Genomic DNA, 22,830 nt, shown 5'->3' on the forward strand with positions numbered 1-22,830 from the left:
GGCCCCCTGGCTTTGGCCCACACGGCAGCACCTCGCCACGCACTCCCCGCCTCGCAGCATCACGCCAAACCACCCTGGCACGCTACAGCGCCGCCGCCAGGGCATTCTTGGCGGCACTCCGGCGTCCGCAGTGGCTCCAGCCACGGGTAGCGCCGCCCAAACCCCTCCCGCTCGCCACCTGGCCCCTGGAGCAGCGCGAGCTCATCCGCAGCCATGTCCTCTAGCGCTCGTCGCCGCCACGATGCCCTGCTGCTACAGAACGTCGGTTCACCGGAAGCTTATCCACGGCCACCGCGGAACCGCCTTGCCTCGCTTATAAATGGACGCCCCGGGCCGTTCCCGCACACTGGCAACCTCAGGCCACCCCAATGACGCTTCCCCAGCTCGCCAATCGACCCAGGAGAGCTTTCTTCCCCATCTCCGGTAACTCCTGCCGCCGCCACTGCCCCGACCATTCCGGCACCACCAGGGCCTCCCCCTCTCCATTCTCTTCGCCAGAAACTTCCTCATCCTCCCGTGAACCCATCCCCCTACTCAATTTTGATCGGGAACCACCGTAGCCCCAAATCCATCTTGCTCCCGAAGCTTCCCTCCGCCTTGGAGCTCGCCGCCGGCGATATCCTCCACCTCCGACGACCCCACGACTACCGGAGTAACCACCTCGGCCCCCTGAATCCACTGGTGGCCTCAGCTTTCCGAACGGAGCCACCGTTCGCCGGCGATGATCGCCGGAGCCCCGCTCCACTCGGGCAGAGGAGGGAGACGACGCGGGCGACTGGTCAAACCGGACCAGTGGGCCAGGCGGGCCCACCGTCAGAGACCCAGCGCCGGTCCACGTGGTTAAGTGGAGGCGTAAAGCCTCAAGTACGCCTCCTCTGCACCGAAAGCGTAATCTCGTTTGAAACGTTTTCTTTTTCTATTTTAAAAAAAAACAGATTTGACCAAATCTTTGACTGGCTATAACTTTTTAAATATAACTCCAAATGAATTGATTCTTTTTCCCACCTCTCTCAAATTTCACCTAGTTTATTTTAAGATTTATTTGAAAAAATTTCAGAACAACTTTTGGTGCTGTTTTTATTTTGTGTGTTAATTCTTTTATATTGATAAAATAGGATTTTTGAAGAGAGGAGAAATGTTTCAAGTTTTGGAGTGCACCCTGCCTTTCCACACATTGAAGGCAAGCATTCTGAACCCCGGCATAATATTTTTGTGTGTTCGATGACACGTTCATAACATCACCTCACTTTGGAGAAACTTGTTATTTCATGTGATATGATCATATGCATGGGTGCATGTTATTGATTTCCATGCTGTTGGAAATGGACATACTTGTGATGATAATCACCCTCATGTGCCTTGCATGCATACCGGCAGGAACCCGGGAAAACCTCTGCCTTGGGTAGGCATGAGTTTGTCGCCGGTCTCCGTCGGGACGGTTATGTCTGGTATGGCATGGCAAGGTGATATGAGCGGTGACTCTGTTGGTTGAAATATATTCGTCATGCTAATCATGCAGGGAATACTTAAACCTCCTGAGTCGACCGTAGATCGAGTCTTGTGCCAGTAACCCCCATACTCGTTTCGTACTACCACTCGTCTCTACAACAAGTAGAGTACGGTTCAGTAAGTTGTCAACCTCTTTCTAGCACACACCGTACAGAGAGGCCATGGTGGAAGATACCGGTTGTAGCTGGTAGGCAGGCCACCTGGTCCGGGGGCATGGGTGTTTCCGGTTGGGACCGAGAGGGGAGGCCACCCCTTAGAGCGCGCGATATAAATTTGATCCCATGCCACGCGAGGTTGTAGCCTCCCCACTTAGAGTTTGCTTAACAGGTGTCGTGGGTGATTCCAGACACGTGTGAGATAAGCTGGTGTGTGCAAGTTAGGTGTGTTTTCAACAAAAAGACCGTAGACGGAATTAGTCCCGATGGACTAAAGAAATCCGTTACTCATGGGTAAAGAGTACACCCTCTGCAGAGATTAAACCTATTCGAATAGCCGTGTCCATGGTTAAGGATTACAGTCTGGGATGGGTCAAGTGTCGGTCTTAGTGTCGGTCTTCGGAGGTGAAACTGTTAACCAGAACTGGAACTACTACCTGTGACTTGTGATAATTATGATTATTATTGTTAACTAACCCGTGATATTATTGTTATTATCAAGTATCTCTGGGATGGTTCTACCTCCGGGATATTCACTATGATTGTTTATTTTAAAGCCCTTTGTGTGGTGTCGCTCAGACGCCCGACTGTGGCATTTCTTTTAAAGCCCTTTATGTGGTGTTGCTCAGACGCCCGACTGTGGCATTTCTTTTAAAGCCCTTTGTGTGGTGTTGCTCAGACGCCCGACTGTGGCATTTCTTTTAAAGCCCTTTGTGTGGTGTCGCTCAGACGCCCGATTGTGGCATTTCTTTTAAAGCCCTTTATGTGGTGTCGCTCAGACGCCCGACTATGGCATTTCTTTTAAAGCCCTTTATGTGGTGTCGCTCAGACGCCCGACTGTGGCATTTCTTTTAAAGCCCTTTATGTGGTGTCGCTAAGACGCCCGACTGTGGCATTGCTTGTTATTTATTTCATAAATTTTAATACTACTATGTTATTGCATTTTATAAATAACCGCCTGCACGCATCAGAATTTATTTACTATTTTTGACTGACGTCATGAGCATAAAATATTTTCAGCACATCATTGTTATATTATACCTGTGTTCATAATGTTTGCGAGTACATTCAAAGTACTCATTGGCTTGTCCCTGGCTATTGTCTTGGCCAGATTTTCTTGCACGAAGAGGAGCGACGCGATGACAACCCCGGAACCTAAGTAATGGAGATAGCAGCCTCGCGAAGATAGGAGTTAACCTGGTCAGTTGTTCCCGTGGGAAATGGAGTCCCATAGACATTGATGTTTCATAACCCGCTTCCGCCATCAACCACTAGAAACCATTTGTTGTACTCACAGGCCAGAATGGCCTTGTACTACATATTTTGTTTTCTGCTTGGAATTTCTGTATCAAGTTGGAGCCTCATCAGCTAACAGTAATCCTGGGGCTGATGAGCACGACGGTCTTTTCTGGAAATTTATTACCCGGAAAAAACCCGGTCGTGACAGCTGTCCAGTGCCTTATAGGTGCTGGTTCATGCTTATCTCCTACATCGTCGTCCATACCGTCGATGTCTTCAGAGTCGAAATCGAGCACGTCGTTTAAACTTTCAACAGTGGCTACGAAGTGGGTGGTGGGTGGGCTTTGAATTTCTTTGTCGTCCGCATCCCAACCTTGCTGACCATAATTCGGCCAGGGCTCTCCTGATAAAGAGAGAGACTTTAGTGAATTCAGGATGTCGCCAAAGGGCGAGTGCTGAAAGATGTCCACGGTGGTGAACTCCATGATCGGCGCCCAATCGGATTCGATTGGCAGGGGCGCGGAAGGTTCGGAGTCCGGATAGGAGTCCGGCACCTTGGAGTTGTTGGAAACATGCCCTAGAGGCAATAATAAAAGTATTATTATATTTCATTGTTCATGATAATTGTCTTTTATTCATGCTATAACTGTATTATCCGGAAATCGTAATACACGTGTGAATACTTAGACCACACTATGTCCCTGGTAAGCCTCTAGTTGACCAGCTCGTTGTGATCAACAGATAGTCATGGTTTCCTGACTATGGACATTGGATGTCGTTGATAACGGGATCACATCATTAGGAGAATGATGTGATGGACAAGACCCAATCATAAGCATAGCATAAAAGATCGTGTAGTTCGTTTTGCTAGAGCTTTGCAAGTGTCAAGTATCTCTTCCTTCGACCATGAGATCGTGTAACTCCCGGATACCGTAAGAGTGCCTTGGGTGTATCAAACGTCACAACGTAACTGGGTGACTATAAAGGTGCATTACAGGTATCTCCGAAAGTAGCTGTTGGGTTGACACGGATCGAGACTGGGATTTGTCACTCCGTATGACGGAGAGGTATCTCTGGGCCCACTCGGTAATGCATCATCATAATGAGCTCAATGTGACCAAGGTGTTGGACACGAGATCATGCATTACGGTACGAGTAAAGTGACTTGCCGGTAACGAGACTGAACAAGGTATTGGGATACCGACGATCGAGTCTCGGGCAAGTAACGTACCGATTGACAAAGGGAATTGCATACAGGGTTTGATCGAATCCTCGACATCGTGGTTCATTGTTGGAAATATGCCCTAGAGGCAATAATAAAAGTATTATTATTATATTTCCTTGTTCATGATAATTGTCTTTTATTCATGCTATAACTGTATTATCCGGAAATCGTAATACACGTGTGAATACATAGACCACAATATGTCCCTAGTGAGCCTCTAGTTGACTAGCTCGTTGTGATCAACAGATAGTCATGGTTTCCTGGCTATGGACATTGGATGTCGTTGATAACGGGATCACATCATTAGGAGAATGATGTGATGGACAAGACCCAATCCTAAGCATAGCACAAAGATCGTGTAGTTCGTTTGCTAGAGCTTTGCCAATGTCAAGTATCTCTTCCTTTGACCATGAGATCGTGTAACTCCTGGATACCGTAGGAGTGCTTTGGGTGTATCAAACGTCACAACGTAACTGGGTGACTATAAAGGTGCACTACAGGTATCTCCGAAAGTATCTATTGTTTTATGCGGATCGAGACTGGGATTTGTCACTCCGTGTAAACGGAGAGGTATCTCTGGGCCCACTCGGTAGGACATCATCATATGCGCAATGTGACCAAGGAGTTGATCACGGGATGATGTGTTACGGAACGAGTAAAGTGACTTGCCGGTAACGAGATTGAACAAGGTATCGGTATACCGACGATCGAATCTCGGGCAAGTAAAATACCGCTAGACAAAGGGAATTGAATACGGGATCGATTGAGTCCTTGACATCGTGGTTCATCCGATGAGATCATCGTGGAACATGTGGGAGCCAACATGGGTATCCAGATCCCGCTGTTGGTTATTGACCGGAGAACGTCTCGGTCATGTCTGCATGTCTCCCGAACCCGTAGGGTCTACACACTTAAGGTTCGATGACGCTAGGGTTATAAAGGAAGCTTGTATGTGGTAACCGAATGTTGTTCGGAGTCCCGGATGAGATCCCGGACGTCACGAGGAGTTCCGGAATGGTCCGGAGGTAAAGATTTATATATAGGAAGTCCTGTTTCGGCCATCGGGACAAGTTTCGGGGTCATCGGTATTGTACCGGGACCACCGGAAGGGTCCCGGGGGCCCACCGGGTGGGGCCACCTGCCCCGGGGGGCCACATGGGCTGTAGGGGGTGCGCCTTGGCCTACATGGGCCAAGGGCACCAGCCCCAAGAGGCCCATGCGCCTAGGGAACCCTAGAGGGAAGAGTCCTCGAGGGGGAAGGCACCTCCGAGGTGCCTTTGGGAGGATGGACTCCTCCCCCCTCTTGGCCGCACCCCTTTCTTGGAGTAGGGGGCTAGGCTGCGCCTCCCCCCTCTCCCCTGCCCCTATATATAGTGGAGGGAAGGGAGGGCATCCATACCTGAGCCCTTGGCGCCTCCCTCCCTCCCGTGACACCTCCTCCTCTCTCGTAGGTGCTTGGCGAAGCCCTGCAGGATTGCCACGCTCCTCCACCACCACCACGCCGTTGTGCTGCTGTTGGATGGAGTCTTCCTCAACCTCTCCCTCTATCCTTGCTGGATCAAGGCGTGGGAGACGTCACCGGGCTGTACGTGTGTTGAACGCGGAGGTGCCGTCCGTTCGGCACTTGATCATCGGTGATCTGAATCACGACGAGTACGACTCCATCAACCCCGTTCACTTGAACGCTTCCGCTTAGCGATCTACAAGGGTATGTAGATGCACTCTCCTTTCTACTCGTTGCTGGTCTCTCCATAGATAGATCTTGGTGATACGTAGGAAAATTTTGAATTTCTGCTACGTTCCCCAACAGTGGCATCATGAGCTAGGTCTATTGCGTAGATTCTTTGCACGAGTAGAACACAAAGTAGTTGTGGGCGTTGATGTTGTTCAATATGCTTACCGTTACTAGTCCAATCTTGTTTCGACGGTATTGTGGGATGAAGCGGCCCGGACCGACCTTACACGTACTCTTACGTGAGACAGGTTCCACCGATTGACATGCACTTGGTGCATAAGGTGGCTAGCGGGTGCCAGTCTCTCCCACTTTAGTCGGAACGGATTCGATGAAAAGGGTCCTTATGAAGGGTAAATAGCAATTGGCATATCACGTTGTGGTCTTGCGTAGGTAAGAAACGTTCTTGCTAGAAACCCATAGCAGCCACGTAAAACATGCAACAACAATTAGAGGACGTCTAACTTGTTTTTGCAGGGTATGCTATGTGATGTGATATGGCCAAAAGGATGTGATGAATGATATATGTGATGTATGAGATTGATCATGTTCTTGTAATAGGATTCACGACTTGCATGTCGATGAGTATGACAACCGGCAGGAGCCATAGGAGTTGTCTTTATTTTTTGTATGACCTGCGTGTCATTGAAGAACGCCATGTAAACTACTTTACTTTATTGCTAAACGCGTTAGTCATAGAAGTAGAAGTAGTCGTTGGCGTGACAACTTCATGAAGACACGATGATGGAGATCATGATGATGGAGATCATGGTGTCATGCCGGTGACAAGATGATCATGGAGCCCCGAAGATGAAGATCAAAGGAGCTATATGATATTGGCCATATCATGTCACTACCTATTTGATTGCATGTGATGTTTATCATGTTTATGCATCTTGTTTACTTAGGACGACGGTAGTAAATAAGATGATCCCTTACAAAATTTCAAGAAGTGTTCTCCCCTAACTGTGCACCGTTGCTACAGTTCGTCGCTTCTAAGCACCACGTGATGATCGGGTGTGATGGATTCTTACGTTCACATACAACGGGTGTAAGACAGTTTTACACAGCGAAAACACTTAGGGTTAACTTGACGAGCCTAGCATGTGCAGACATGGCCTCGGAACACGGAGACCGAAAGGTCGAGCATGAGTCGTATAGTAGATACGATCAACATGAAGATGTTCACCGATGATGACTAGTCCGTCTCACGTGATGATCGGACACGGCCTAGTTGACTCGGATCATGTGATCACTTAGATGACCAGAGGGATGTCTATCTGAGTGGGAGTTCATAAGATGAACTTAATTATCCTGAACATAGTCAAAAGACCTTTTGCAAATTATGTCGTAGCTCGCGCTATAGTTCTACTGTTTAGATATGTTCCTAGAGAAAATATAGTTGAAAGTTGATAGTAGCGATTATGCGATCAGTAGAAAGCTTATGTCCTTAATGCACCGCTCAGTGTGCTGAACCCCAAACGTCGTTTGTGGATGTTGCGAACATCGGACATACACGTTTTGATAACTACGTGATAGTTCAGTTAAATGGTTTAGAGTAGAGGCACCAAAGATGTTTTCGAAACATCGCGGGACATATGAGATGTTTCAAGGGCTGAAATTGGGATTTCAAGCTCGTGCCCACGTCAAGAGGTATGAGACCTCCGACGATTTTCTTAGCCTGCAAACTAAGGGAGAAAAGCTCAATCGTTGAGCTTGTGCTCAGATTGTCTGAGTGCAACAATCACTTGAATCGAGTGGGAGTTGATCTTCCAGATGAGATAGTGATGTTTCCCCAAAGTCATTGCCACCAAGCTGCTACAGCTTCGTGATGAACTATAACATATCAGGGATAGATATGATGATCCTTGAAATATTCGCGATGTTTGAAACCGCGAAAGTAGAAATCAAGAAGGAGCATCAATTGTTGATGGTTGGTGAAACCACTAGTTTCAAGAAGGGCAAGGGAACAAAGGGATACTTCATGAAACGGCAATTCAGCTGCTGCTCCAGTGAAGAAACCCAAGGTTGAACCCAAACCCGAGACTAAGTGCTTCTGTAATAAGGGGAACAACCACTGGAGCAGCATTACCCTAGATACTTGGTAGATGAGAAGGCTGGCAAGGTCGATAGAAGTATATTGGATATACATTATGTTAATGTGTACTTTACTAGTACTCCTAGTAGCACCAGGGTATTAGATACCGGTTCGGTTGCTAAGTGTTAGTAACTCGAAATAAAAGCTACGGAATAAACGGAGACTAGCTAAAGGAGAGCTGACGATATGTGTTGGAAGTGTTTCCAAGTTTGATATAATCAACATCGCACGCTCCCTCTACCATCAAGATTAGTATTAAACCTGAATAAGTGCTCTTGCACCTAAGGAATGGTTTATTGAATCTCGATCGTAGTGATACACATTTTCATGCCAAAAGATATAAGATAGTAATGATAGTACCACTTACTTGTGGCACTGCCATGTAAGTCATAATGGTATAAAACGCATGAAGAAGCTCCATGTTGATGGATCTTTGGACTCACTCGTTTTTGAAAAGTTTGAGACATGCGAACCATGTCTATTGGTGTATATGCATGAAGAAACTCCATGCAAATGGATCGTTTGGACTCACTTGATTTTGAATCACTTGAGATATGCAAATCATACCACATGGGCAAGATGACTGAAAAGCCTCGTTTTCAGTAAGATGGAACAAGATAGCAACTTGTTGGAAGTAACACATTTTGATGTGTGCAGTCCAATGAGTGCTGAGGCATGCAGTGAATATCGTTATGTTCTTACTTCACAGATGATTCGAGTAGATGTTGAGAATATTTACTTGATGAAACACAAGTCTGAATTATTGAATGGTTCAAGTAATTTCAGAGTGAAGTAGAAGATCATTGTGACAAGAGGATAAAATGTCTATGATATGATCATAGAGATGAATATCTGAGTTACGAGTTTTGGCACACAATTAAGACATTGTGGAAATTGTTTCGCAATTAATACCGCCTGGAACACCATAGTGTGATGGTGTGTCCGAACATCATAGTTGCACCCTATTGGATATGGTGCGTACCATGATGTCTCTTATCGAATTACCACTATCGTTCATGGGTTAGGCATTAGAGACAACCACATTCACTTTAAATAGGGCACCACGTAATTCCGATGAGATGACACCGTATGAATTATGGTTTAGAGAAACCTAAGTTGTCGTTTCTTAAAGGTTTGGGGCTGCGACGCTTATGTGAAAAAGTTTCAGGTTGATAAGCTCGAACCCAAAGCGGATAAAATGCATCTTCATAGGAAACCCAAAACAGTTGGGTATACCTCCTAATTCAGATCCGAAAGCAATATGGATTGTTTCTAGAATCGGGTCCTTTCTCGAGGAAAGGTTTCTCTCGAAAGAGTTGAGTGGGAGGATGGTGGAGACTTGATGAGGTTATTGAACCGTCTCTTCAACTAGTGTGTGGCAGGGCACAGGAAGTTGTTCCTGTGGCACCTACACCAATTGAAGTGGAAGCTTATGATATTGATCATGAAACTTCGGATCAAGTCACTACCAAACCTCGTAGGACGACAAGGACACGTACTACTTCGGAGTGGTAAGGTGATCCTGTCTTGAAGGTCATGTTGCTAGACAACAATGAACCTACGAGCTATGGAGAAGCGATGGTGGGCCCGAATTCCGACAAATGGTTAGAAGCCATGAAATCCGAGATAGTATCCATATATCAGAACAAAGCATGGACTTTGATGGACTTGCCCGATGATCGGCAATCCATTGAGATAAATGGATCTTTTAAGAAGAAGACGGACGTGGATGGTAATGTCACCATCTATGAAGCTCGACTTGTGGCGAAAGTGTTTTCACAAGTTCAAGGAGTTGACTACGATGAGATTTTCTCATCCGTAGCGATGCTTAAAGTCCGTCGGATTCATGTTAGCATTAGCTGCATTTATGAAATATGGCAGATGGATGTCAAGACAAGTTTCCTTACCAGTTTTCGTAAGGAAAGGTTGTATGCAATACAATCAGAAAAGTTTTGTCGATCCTAAGGATGCTAAAAGGTATGCTAGCTCCAGCGATCCTTCTAAGGACTGGAGTGAGCATCTCGGAGTTGGAATGTATGCTTTGATGATGATCAAAGATTTTGGGTTTGTACAAAGTTTATGAGAAACTTGTATTTCCAAAGAAGTGAGTGGGAGCACTATAGAATTTCTGATGAGTATATGTTGTTGACATATTGTTGATCAGAAATGACGTAGAATTTCTGGAAAGCATATAGGGTTATTTGAAAGTGTTTTTCAATGGAAAACCTGGATTAAGCTACTTGAACATTGAGCATCAAGATCTATAAGGATAGATCAAAATGCTTAATAATACTTTCAAATGAGCACATACCTTGACATGATCTTGAAGGTGTTCAAGATGGACCAGTCAAAGAAGGAGTTCTTGCCTGAGTTGTAAGGTACGAAGTTAAGACTTAAAGCTCGACCACGGCAGAATAGAGAGAAAGGACGAAGGTCGTCCCCTATGCTTAAGACGTAGGCTCTTCAGTATGCTATGCTGTGTACCGCACCTGAAGTGTGCCTTGCCATGAGTCAGTCAAGGGGTACAAGAGTGATCCAAGAATGGCTCACAGGACAGCGGTCAAAGTTATCCTTAGTAACTAGTGGACTAAGGAATTTTCTCGATTATGGAGGTGGTAAAAGAGTTCGTCGTAAAGGTTACGACGATGCAAGCTTGACACCTATCCGGATAGCTCTGAGTAGAGAGACCGGATACATATAATGGAGCAATAATTTAGAATAGCTCCAAGTAGAACAGTTGTTTGGAATAGCTCCAAATAGAGCGTGGTAGCTGCATCTAGGAGATGACATAGAGATTTGTAAAGCACACACGGATCTGAAAGGTTCAGACCCGTTGACTAAAACCTCTCTCACAAGCAACATGATCAAACATAAAACTCATTGAGTGTTAATCACATAGTGATGTGAACTAGACTACTGACTCTAGTAAACTCTTGGGTATTAGTCACATGGCGATGTGACCTGTGAGTGTTAATCACATGGCGATGTGAACTAGATTATTGACTCTAGTGCAAGTGGGAGACTGTTGGAAATATGCCCTAGAGGCAATAATAAAAGTATTATTATTATATTTCCTTGTTCATGATAATTGTCTTTTATTCATGCTATAACTGTATTATCCGGAAATCGTAATACACGTGTGAATACATAGACCACAATATGTCCCTAGTGAGCCTCTAGTTGACTAGCTCGTTGTGATCAACAGATAGTCATGGTTTCCTGGCTATGGACATTGGATGTCGTTGATAACGGGATCACATCATTAGGAGAATGATGTGATGGACAAGACCCAATCCTAAGCATAGCACAAAGATCGTGTAGTTCGTTTGCTAGAGCTTTGCCAATGTCAAGTATCTCTTCCTTTGACCATGAGATCGTGTAACTCCTGGATACCGTAGGAGTGCTTTGGGTGTATCAAACGTCACAACGTAACTGGGTGACTATAAAGGTGCACTACAGGTATCTCCGAAAGTATCTATTGTTTTATGCGGATCGAGACTGGGATTTGTCACTCCGTGTAAACGGAGAGGTATCTCTGGGCCCACTCGGTAGGACATCATCATATGCGCAATGTGACCAAGGAGTTGATCACGGGATGATGTGTTACGGAACGAGTAAAGTGACTTGCCGGTAACGAGATTGAACAAGGTATCGGTATACCGACGATCGAATCTCGGGCAAGTAAAATACCGCTAGACAAAGGGAATTGAATACGGGATCGATTGAGTCCTTGACATCGTGGTTCATCCGATGAGATCATCGTGGAACATGTGGGAGCCAACATGGGTATCCAGATCCCGCTGTTGGTTATTGACCGGAGAACGTCTCGGTCATGTCTGCATGTCTCCCGAACCCGTAGGGTCTACACACTTAAGGTTCGATGACGCTAGGGTTATAAAGGAAGCTTGTATGTGGTTACCGAATGTTGTTCGGAGTCCCGGATGAGATCCCGGACGTCACGAGGAGTTCCGGAATGGTCCGGAGGTAAAGATTTATATATAGGAAGTCCTGTTTCGGCCATCGGGACAAGTTTCGGGGTCATCGGTATTGTACCGGGACCACCGGAAGGGTCCCGGGGGCCCACCGGGTGGGGCCACCTGCCCCGGGGGGCCACATGGGCTGTAGGGGGTGCGCCTTGGCCTACATGGGCCAAGGGCACCAGCCCCAAGAGGCCCATGCGCCTAGGGAACCCTAGAGGGAAGAGTCCTCGAGGGGGAAGGCACCTCCGAGGTGCCTTGGGGAGGATGGACTCCTCCCCCCTCTTGGCCGCACCCCTTTCTTGGAGTAGGGGGCAAGGCTGCGCCTCCCCCCTCTCCCCTGCCCCTATATATAGTGGAGGGAGGGAGGGCATCCATACCTGAGCCCTTGGCGCCTCCCTCCCTCCCGTGACACCTCCTCCTCTCCCGTAGGTGCTTGGCGAAGCCCTGCAGGATTGCCACGCTCCTCCACCACCACCACGCCGTTGTGCTGCTGTTGGATGGAGTCTTCCTCAACCTCTCCCTCTCTCCTTGCTGGATCAAGGCGTGGGAGACGTCACCGGGCTGTACGTGTGTTGAACGCGGAGGTGCCGTCCGTTCGGCACTAGGATCATCGGTGATTTGAATCACGACGAGTACGACTCCATCAACCCCGTTCACTTGAACGCTTCCGCTTAGCGATCTACAAGGGTATGTAGATGCACTCTCCTCCCCTTTCTACTCGTTGCTGGTCTCTCCATAGATAGATCTTGGTGTTACGTAGGAAAATTTTGAATTTCTGCTACGTTCCCCAACATTCATCCGATGACAACATCGAGGAGCATGTGGGAGCCATCATGGGTATCCAGATCCCGCTGATGGTTATTGACTGAGAGCGTCTCGGTCATGTCTGCATGTCTCCCGAACCCGTAGGGTCCACACACTTAAGGTTCGGTGACGCTAGGGTTATGAAGATATGGATATGCAGAAACCCGAATGTTGTTCGGAGTCCCGGATGAGATCCCGGACGTCACGAGGAGTTCCGGAATGGTCCGGAGGTAAAGAATTATATATAGGAAGTGCTATTTCGGGCATCGGGACAAGTTTCGGGGTTATCGGTATTGTACCGGGACCACCGGAAGGGTCCCGGGGGTCCACCGGGTGGGGCCACCTGTCCCGGGGGGGCCACATGGGCTGTAGGGGGTGCGCCTTGGCCATCATGGGCCAAGGGCACCAGCCCCTATAGGCCCATGCGCCTAGGGTTTCCCCCTAGGAGGAGTCCTAGTGGTGGAAGGCACCCCTAGGTGCCTTGGGGGGGAGGGAAACCTCCCCTAGGCCGCCGCCCCCCCTAGTAGATCTCATCTACTAGGGCCGGCGCCCCCCCCTTGGCACCCCTATATATAGTGGGGGAGAGGAGGGACTTCACACACCAGCCCCTGGCGCCTCCACCTCCCCCCGTTACGTCTCTCCCTCGTAGTCTCGGCGAAGCCCTGCTGCTGTGACGCCCTGCATCCACCACCACGCCGTCGTGCTGCTGGATCTTCATCAACCTCTCCTTCCCCCTTGCTGGATCAAGAAGGAGGAGACGTCTCCCGTCCCGTACGTGTGTTGAACGCGGAGGTGCCGTCCGTTCGGCGCTGGTCATCGGTGATTTGGATCACGTCGAGTACGACTACATCATCACCTTGCAAGCTTCCGCACGCGATCTACAAGTGGTATGTAGATGCAAACTCTCTCCCTAGACTCGTTGCTTAGATGAACTCATAGATGGATCTTGGTGAAACCGTAGGAAAAATTTTAATTTTCTGCAACGTTCCCCAACAGTGGCATCATGAGCTAGGTCTATGCGTAGTTCTCTTTGCACGAGTAGAACACAACTTTGTTGTGGGCGTGGATTTTGTCATCTTACTTGCCTCTACTAGTCTTTTCTTGCTCAACGGTATTGTGGGATGAAGCGGCCCGGACCAACCTTACACGTACGCTTACGTGAGACCGGTTCCACCGACTGACATGCACTAGTTGCATAAGGTGGCTGGCGGGTGTCTGTCTCTCCCACCTTAGTTGGAGCGGAATCGATGAACAGGGCCCTTATGAAGGGTAAATAGAAGTTGACAAAATCACGTTGTGGTGATTCGTAGGTAAGAAAACGTTCTTGCTAGAACCCAATTGCAGCCACGTAAAAGATGCAACAACAATTAGAGGACGTCTAACTTGTTTTTGCAGCGATTGATCATGTGATGTGATATGGCCAGAAGTTGTGATGAATGATGAATTGTGATGTATGAGATCATGTTCTTTGTAATAGGATTCACGACTTGCATGTCGATGAGTATGACAACCGGCAGGAGCCATAGGAGTTGTCATTATTTTTTGTATGACCTGCGTGTCATTGAATAACGTCATGTAAACTACTTTACTTTATTGCTAAACGTTAGTCATAGAAGTAGAAGTAGTCGTTGGCGTGACAACTTCATGAAGACACGATGATGGAGATCATGATGATGGAGATCATGGTGTCAAGCCGGTGACAAGATGATCATGGAGCCCCGAAGATGAAGATCAATGGAGCTATATGATATTGGCCATATCATGTCACAACTATATAATTGCATGTGATGTTTATTATGTATTATGCATCTTGTTTACTTAGGACGACGGTAGTAAATAAGATGATCCCTTATAAAATTTCAAGAAGTGTTCTCCCCTAACTGTGCACCGTTGCTACAGTTCGTCGCTTCTAAGCACCACGTGATGATCGGGTGTGATGGATTCTTACGTTCACATACAACGGGTGTAAGACAGTTTTACACAGCGAAAACACTTAGGGTTAACTTGACGAGCCTAGCATGTGCAGACATGGCCTCGGAACACGGAGACCGAAAGGTCGAACACGAGTCGTATGGAAGATACGATCAACATGAAATGTTCACCGACGATGACTAGTCCGTCTCACGTGATGATCGGACACGGGCTAGTCGACTCGGATCGTGTAACACTTAGATGACTAAAGGGATGTCTAATCTAAGTGGGAGTTCATAATTTGATTAGAACTTTATTATCATGAACTTAGTCTAAAACCTTTGCAAATATGTCTTGTAGATCAATGGCCAACGCTAATGTCAACATGAACTTCAACGCGTTCCTAGAGAAAACCAAGCTGAAAGATGATGGCAGCAACTATACGGACTGGGTCCGGAACCTGAGGATCATCCTCATAGCTGCCAGGAAACAATATGTCCTAGAAGGACCGCTAGGTGACGCTCCCGTCCCAGAGAACCAAGACATTATGAATGCTTGGCAAACTCGCGCTGATGATTACTCCCTCGTTCAGTGCGGCATGCTTTACAGCTTAGAACCGGGGCTCCAAAAGCGTTTTGAGCATCACGGAGCATATGAGATGTTCGAAGAGCTGAAACTAGTTTTTCAAGCTCATGCCCGGGTCGAGAGATATGATGTCTCCGACAAGTTCTACAGTTGTAAGATGGAGGAAAACAGTTCTGTCAGTGAGCACATCCTGAAGATGTCTGGGTTGCACAACCGTATGACCCAGCTGAACATTAACCTCCCAGATGAGGCGGTCATTGACAGAATCCTCCAGTCGCTCCCACCAAGCTACAAGAGCTTTGTGATGAACTACAACATGCAGGGAATGGAAAAGACCATTCCTGAAGTGTTCTCGATGCTGAAGTCAGCAGAGGCTGAAATCAAGAAAGAACATCAAGTGTTGATGGTCAATAAGACCACTAAGTTCAAGAAGGGCAAGGGTAAGAAGAACTTCAAGAAGGACGGCAAAGATGTTGCCGCGCCTGGTAAGCCAGTTACCGGGAAGAAGTCAAAGAATGGACCCAAGCCTGAGACTGAGTGCTTTTATTGCAAGGGGAAGGGTCACTGGAAGCGGAACTGCCCCAAATACTTAGCGGATAAGAAGGCCGGCAACACCAAAGGTATATTTGATATACATGTGATTGATGTGTACCTTACCAGTACTCGTAGTAACTCCTGGGTATTTGATACCGGTGCCGTTGCTCATATTTGTAACTCACAGCAGGAGCTGCGGAATAAACGGAGACTGGCAAAGGACGAGGTGACGATGCGCGTCGGGAATGGTTCCAGAGTCGATGTGATCGCCGTCGGCACGCTGCCTCTACATTTACCTACGGGATTAGTTTTGAACCTTAATAATTGTTATTTAGTGCCAAGTTTGAGCATGAACATTGTATCAGGATCTCGTTTAATACGAGATGGCTACTCATTTAAGTCTGAGAATAATGGTTGTTCGATTTATATGAGAGATATGTTTTATGGTCATGCTCCGATGGTCAATGGTTTATTCTTAATGAATCTCGAGCGTAATATTACACATGTTCATAGTGTAGATGCCAAAAGATTTAAAGTTGATAACGATAGTCCCACATACTTGTGGCACTGCCGCCTTGGTCACATTGGTGTCAAGCGCATGAAGAAGCTCCATGCCGATGGACTTTTAGAGTCTCTTGATTATGAATCGTTTGACACGTGCGAACCATGCCTCTTGGGCAAAATGACCAAGACTCCGTTCTCCGGAACAATGGAGCGAGCAACCAACTTGTTGGAAATCATACATACCGATGTGTGCGGTCCAATGAGCGTTGAGGCTCGCGGAGGATATCGTTATGTTCTCACTCTCACAGATGACTTGAGTAGATATGGGTATGTCTACTTAATGAAACACAAGTCTGAGACCTTTGAAAAGTTCAAGGAATTTCAGAATGAGGTGGAGAATCAACGTGACCGAAAGATAAAATTCTTACGATCAGATCGTGGAGGAGAATACTTAAGTCACGAATTTGGTACACACTTAAAGAAATGTGGAATCGTTTCACAGCTCACGCCGCCTGGAACACCTCAGCGAAACGGTGTGTCCGAACGTCGTAATCGCACTCTATTGGATATGGTGCGGTCTATGATGTCTCTTACCGATTTACCGCTATCATTTTGGGGATACGCTCTAGAGACAGCTACATTCACTTTAAATAGGGCACCGTCTAAATCCGTTGAGACGACACCGTATGAATTATGGTTTGGAAAGAAACCTAAGCTGTCGTTTCTAAAAGTTTGGGGATGCGAAGCTTATGTCAAGAAACTTCAACCTGAAAAGCTCGAACCCAAGTCGGAAAAATGCGTATTCATAGGATACCCTAAGGAAACTGTAGGGTATACCTTCTACTTAAGATCCGAAGGCAAGATCTTTGTTGCCAAGAACGGATGCTTTCTGGAAAAAGAGTTTCTCTCGAAAGAAGTAAGTGGGAGGAAAGTAGAACTCGATGAAGTACTACCTCTTGAGCGGGATAGTGACGCAGCACAGGAAACCGTTCCTGTGATGCCCACACCAACTGAAGAGGAAAACCATGATAATGATCAAGGTACTTCGGATCAAGTTACTGCTGAACTTCGTAGGTCCACAAGGACACGTTCCGCACCAGAGTGGTACGGCAACCCTGTCCTGGAAATCATGTTGTTAGACAACAATGAACCTTCGAACTATGAAGAAGCAATGGCGGGCCCGGATTCCAACAAATGGCTTGAAGCCATGAAATCCGAGATAGAATCCATGTATGAAAACAAAGTATGGACTTTGACAGACTTGCCCGATGATCGGCGAGCGATAGAAAACAAATGGATCTTTAAGAAGAAGACGGACGCGGATGGTAATGTTACCATCTATAAAGCTCGACTTGTCGCTAAGGGTTATCGACAGGTTCAAGGGATTGACTACGACGAGACATTCTCTCCCGTAGCGAAGCTAAAGTCCGTCCGAATCATGTTAGCAATTGCCGCATACTATGATTATGAGATATGGCAGATGGACGTCAAAACAGCATTCCTTAACGGGCATCTTAAGGAAGAACTGTATATGATGCAGCCGGAAGGTTTTGTCGATCCTCGAACGCTAACAAAGTATGCAAGCTCCAGCGATCCATTTATGGACTGGTGCAAGCATCTCGGAGTTGGAACATTCGCTTTGATGAGATGATCAAAGCGTTTGGGTTTATGCAGACTTATGGAGAAGCCTGCGTTTACAAGAAAGTGAGTGGGAGCTCTGTAGCATTTCTCATATTATATGTAGATGACATACTCCTGATGGGAAATAATATAGAATTTCTGGACAGCATTAAGGCCTACTTGAATAAGTGTTTTTCAATGAAGGACCTTGGAGAAGCTGCTTATATATTAGGCATCAAGATCTATAGAGATAGATCGAGACGCCTCATAGGTCTTTCACAAAGCACATACCTTGATAAGATTTTGAAGAGATTCAGAATGGATCAGTCCAAGAAGGGGTTCTTGCCTATGTTACAAGGTATGAGACTGAGCTCAGCTCAGTCACCGACCACGGCAAAAGATAAAGAAGAGATGAGTGTCATCCCCTATGCTTCAGCCATAGGATCTATTATGTATGCCATGCTGTGTACCAGACCCGATGTAAACCTTGCCGTAAGTTTGGTAGCAAGATACCAAAGTAATCCCGGCAAGGAACACTGGACAGCGGTCAAGAATATCCTGAAGTACCTGAAAAGGACAAAGGACATGTTTCTCGTTTATGGAGGAGACGAAGAGCTCGTCGTAAAGGGTTACGTCGACGCTAGCTTCGACTCAGATCTGGATGACTCTAAGTCACAAACCGGATACGTGTATATGTTGAATGGTGGAGCAGTAAGCTGGTGCAGCTGCAAGCAGAGCGTCGTGGCGGGATCTACGTGTGAAGCGGAGTACATGGCAGCCTCGGAGGCAGCACATGAAGCGATTTGGGTGAAGGAGTTCATCACCGACCTAGGAGTCATACCCAATGCGTCGGGGCCGATCAAACTCTTCTGTGACAACACTGGAGCTATTGCCCTCGCAAAGGAGCCCAGGTTTCACAAGAAGACCAGGCACATCAAGCGTCGTTTCAACTCCATCCGTGAAAATGTTCAAGATGGAGACATAGAGATTTGCAAAGTGCACACGGATCTGAATGTCGCAGATCCGCTGACTAAACCTCTCTCGCGTGCAAAACATGATCAACACCAGAACTCTATGGGTGTTCGATTCATCACAATGTAACTAGATTAGTGACTCTAGTGCAAGTGGGAGACTGTTGGAAATATGCCCTAGAGGCAATAATAAAAGTATTATTATATTTCATTGTTCATGATAATTGTCTTTTATTCATGCTATAACTGTATTATCCGGAAATCGTAATACACGTGTGAATACTTAGACCACACTATGTCCCTGGTAAGCCTCTAGTTGACCAGCTCGTTGTGATCAACAGATAGTCATGGTTTCCTGACTATGGACATTGGATGTCGTTGATAACGGGATCACATCATTAGGAGAATGATGTGATGGACAAGACCCAATCCTAAGCATAGCATAAAAGATCGTGTAGTTCGTTTTGCTAGAGCTTTGCAAGTGTCAAGTATCTCTTCCTTCGACCATGAGATCGTGTAACTCCCGGATACCGTAAGAGTGCCTTGGGTGTATCAAACGTCACAACGTAACTGGGTGACTATAAAGGTGCATTACAGGTATCTCCGAAAGTAGCTGTTGGGTTGACACGGATCGAGACTGGGATTTGTCACTCCGTATGACGGAGAGGTATCTCTGGGCCCACTCGGTAATGCATCATCATAATGAGCTCAATGTGACCAAGGTGTTGGACACGGGATCATGCATTACGGTACGAGTAAAGTGACTTGCCGGTAACGAGACTGAACAAGGTATTGGGATACCGACGATCGAGTCTCGGGCAAGTAACGTACCGATTGACAAAGGGAATTGCATACAGGGTTTGATCGAATCCTCGACATAGTGGTTCATCCGATGACAACATCGAGGAGCATGTGGGAGCCATCATGGGTATCCAGATCCCGCTGATGGTTATTGACTGAGAGCGTCTCGGTCATGTCTGCATGTCTCCCGAACCCGTAGGGTCTACACACTTAAGGTTCGGTGACGCTAGGGTTATGAAGATATGTATATGCAGAAACCCGAATGTTGTTCGGAGTCCCGGATGAGATCCCGGACGTCACGAGGAGTTCCGGAATGGTCCGGAGGTAAAGAATTATATATAGGAAGTGCTATTTCGGGCATCGGGACAAGTTTCGGGGTTATCGGTATTGTACCGGGACCACCGGAAGGGTCCCGGGGGTCCACCGGGTGGGGCCACCTGTCCCGGGGGGCCACATGGGCTGTAGGGGGTGCGCCTTGGCCATCATGGGCCAAGGGCACCAGCCCCTATAGGCCCATGCGCCTAGGGTTTCCCCCTAGGAGGAGTCCTAGTGGTGGAAGGCACCCCTAGGTGCCTTGGGGGGGAGGGAAACCTCCCCTAGGCCGCCGCCCCCCTAGTAGATCTCATCTACTAGGGCCGCCCCCCCCCTTGGCACCCCTATATATAGTGGGGGAGAGGAGGGACTTCACACACCAGCCCCTGGCGCCTCCACCTCCCCCCGTTACGTCTCTCCCTCGTAGTCTCGGCGAAGCCCTGCTGCTGTGACGCCCTGCATCCACCACCACGCCGTCGTGCTGCTGGATCTTCATCAACCTCTCCTTCCCCCTTGCTGGATCAAGAAGGAGGAGACGTCTCCCGTCCCGTACGTGTGTTGAACGCGGAGGTGCCGTCCGTTTGGCGCTGGTCATCGGTGATTTGGATCACGTCGAGTACGACTACATCATCACCTTGCAAGCTTCCGCATGCGATCTACAAGTGGTATGTAGATGCAAACTCTCTCCCTAGACTCGTTGCTTAGATGAACTCATAGATGGATCTTGGTGAAACCGTAGGAAAAATTTTAATTTTCTGCAACGTTCCCCAACAGGAGTCACGAGCTTCGCAAAGGACAGGGTTGGTGTTCGGCTCAATCGTCGTAGGGATAGCAGCCCCCGAGGCGGTGTCCAGCCACCCGTCCTCGATCGGCGCAGTTGGCTCCGAGCTAAGGGTCGGAGCGGATACTTGTGCGGCCTTTAGGGCACTGTCCAGCGGCAGAGCTAGATCATGCCCATCATGACAGTGCGGCGCGCTTGGCTGTGGCTCGAACCCGTCGAAGATCAAGTCTCCGCGGACATCACCCATATAGTTCAAACTTGCAAATCTGACCTGATGGCCAGGGGCGTAGCTTTCAATCTGCTCCAGATGGCCAAGCGAATTGGCCCGCAGTGCAAAGCCGCCGAATACGAAGATCTGTCCGGGGAGAAAAGTCTCACCCTGGACCGCATCATTGTTGATGATCGGAGCAGCCATCGGGCCTAAAGATGACGACACAGAGGAACTCTCAATGAAAGCACCAATGTCGGTGTCAAAACCGGCGGATCTCGGGTAGGGGGTCCCGAACTGTGCGCCTAGGCGGACAGTAACAGGAGACAAGGGACACGATGTTTTTACCCAGGTTCGGGCCCTCTCGATGGAGGTAAAACCCTACTCCTGCTTGATTAATATTGATGATATGGGTAATACAAGAGTAGATCTACCACGAGATCAGAGAGACTAAACCCTAGAAGCTATCCTATGGTATGATTGTTATTCGTACTACGGACTAAAACCCTCCGGTTTATATAGGCACCGAAGAGGGTTAGGGTTACACAGAGTCGGTTACAATGGTAGGAGATCTACATATCTGTATCGCCAAGCTTGCCTTCCACGCCAAGGAAAGTCCCATCCGAACACGGGACGAAGTCTTTAATCTTGTATCTTCATAGTCCAGGAGTCCGGCCAAAGGTGATAGTTCGGCTATCCGGACACCCCCTGATCTAGGACTCCCTCAGTCATGCAGGGCTCTATCTTGAGTGTACAATTATTTTCAAGGCCAACTGATGAAGCAACTCTCGCTTCAATTCAGACCTGGCCCGTTCCATCTCAAAACCACGATTCTTCCTCCAAGATGATGCGATTAAGTAGTGTATGCCAGAATTTTAGTGAATCATTCTCAAATTTAACCGCAACTCATAGCTGTCATATCATGGCACAATACCAAGTTTCACATTTTCCAGACTTTGTTTGCATTTTTCAAAATTAAAAAACCAATAGTCTCCATGTTCCGGGTCGAGTCCTAACACCTTGATGTTTGAAACACCACTTTTTTCTTTTCTTTGATAAGGCCTAAACATGGACTCAAGAACAGAAATAGGGGTTTTCAACCCAATCTTTCTAACTTTTTCATGCACTTGTAGTTCAAATTTTAATTATATCCATTAATAACTGGAAATGCATTAAATGACTTAAATGTAGTGTTGTATTTTGATTTTTAATATATATATTTCAAGGCCAATAGATGAAGAAATAATCTTTTCTCCTTGAAACCTGACATTTTCCATCTCAAAAATTAGATTTTTCCTCGAAAATGGTCCAGTTTTTAAGCAATGTACATCACATTTTTTGCCAAAACTTCTCAAAGTTTTACCACAACATCTAGGTATCATATAATAAAACCATTCTAGGTGCGCATTTTCCAGACTTCGTTCGTATTTTCTAGAATTGAAAACCAATATGCTTCATGTTCAGGGTCGAGTCATGTCACCCTGATGTTGGGAATTCCCCCATTTTTCTTGCATATGTCCAAAACATATACTCAAAAATACAATTATTATTTTCAACCTAATTTTTTCCATAAAATTCATGCAATTGCGGTTTGAATTTTAATTGTATTCATTAAATGCCTAGAAATGCGCCAAATAACTTAAATATAATGAATGAACAACAAAAATTGTCGAATTTGGACAGAGAACATTCGATGGTGTATCTTAAGTGTAGAAAAAACTAAAGGCCAATGGATGAAGCAGTGATCGTTTCACCTTCAAACCTAACATGTTCCTTATTGAAACCACGATTCTTCCTTGGAGATGTTCCAGCTTGGAGCAGTTTACATCACAACTTTTGCAAAAACTGCTCAAATCTTTAC

Source organism: Triticum aestivum, chromosome 2B (assembly GCF_018294505.1).
Source record: "Triticum aestivum cultivar Chinese Spring chromosome 2B, IWGSC CS RefSeq v2.1, whole genome shotgun sequence".
NCBI lineage: Eukaryota > Viridiplantae > Streptophyta > Magnoliopsida > Poales > Poaceae > Triticum > Triticum aestivum.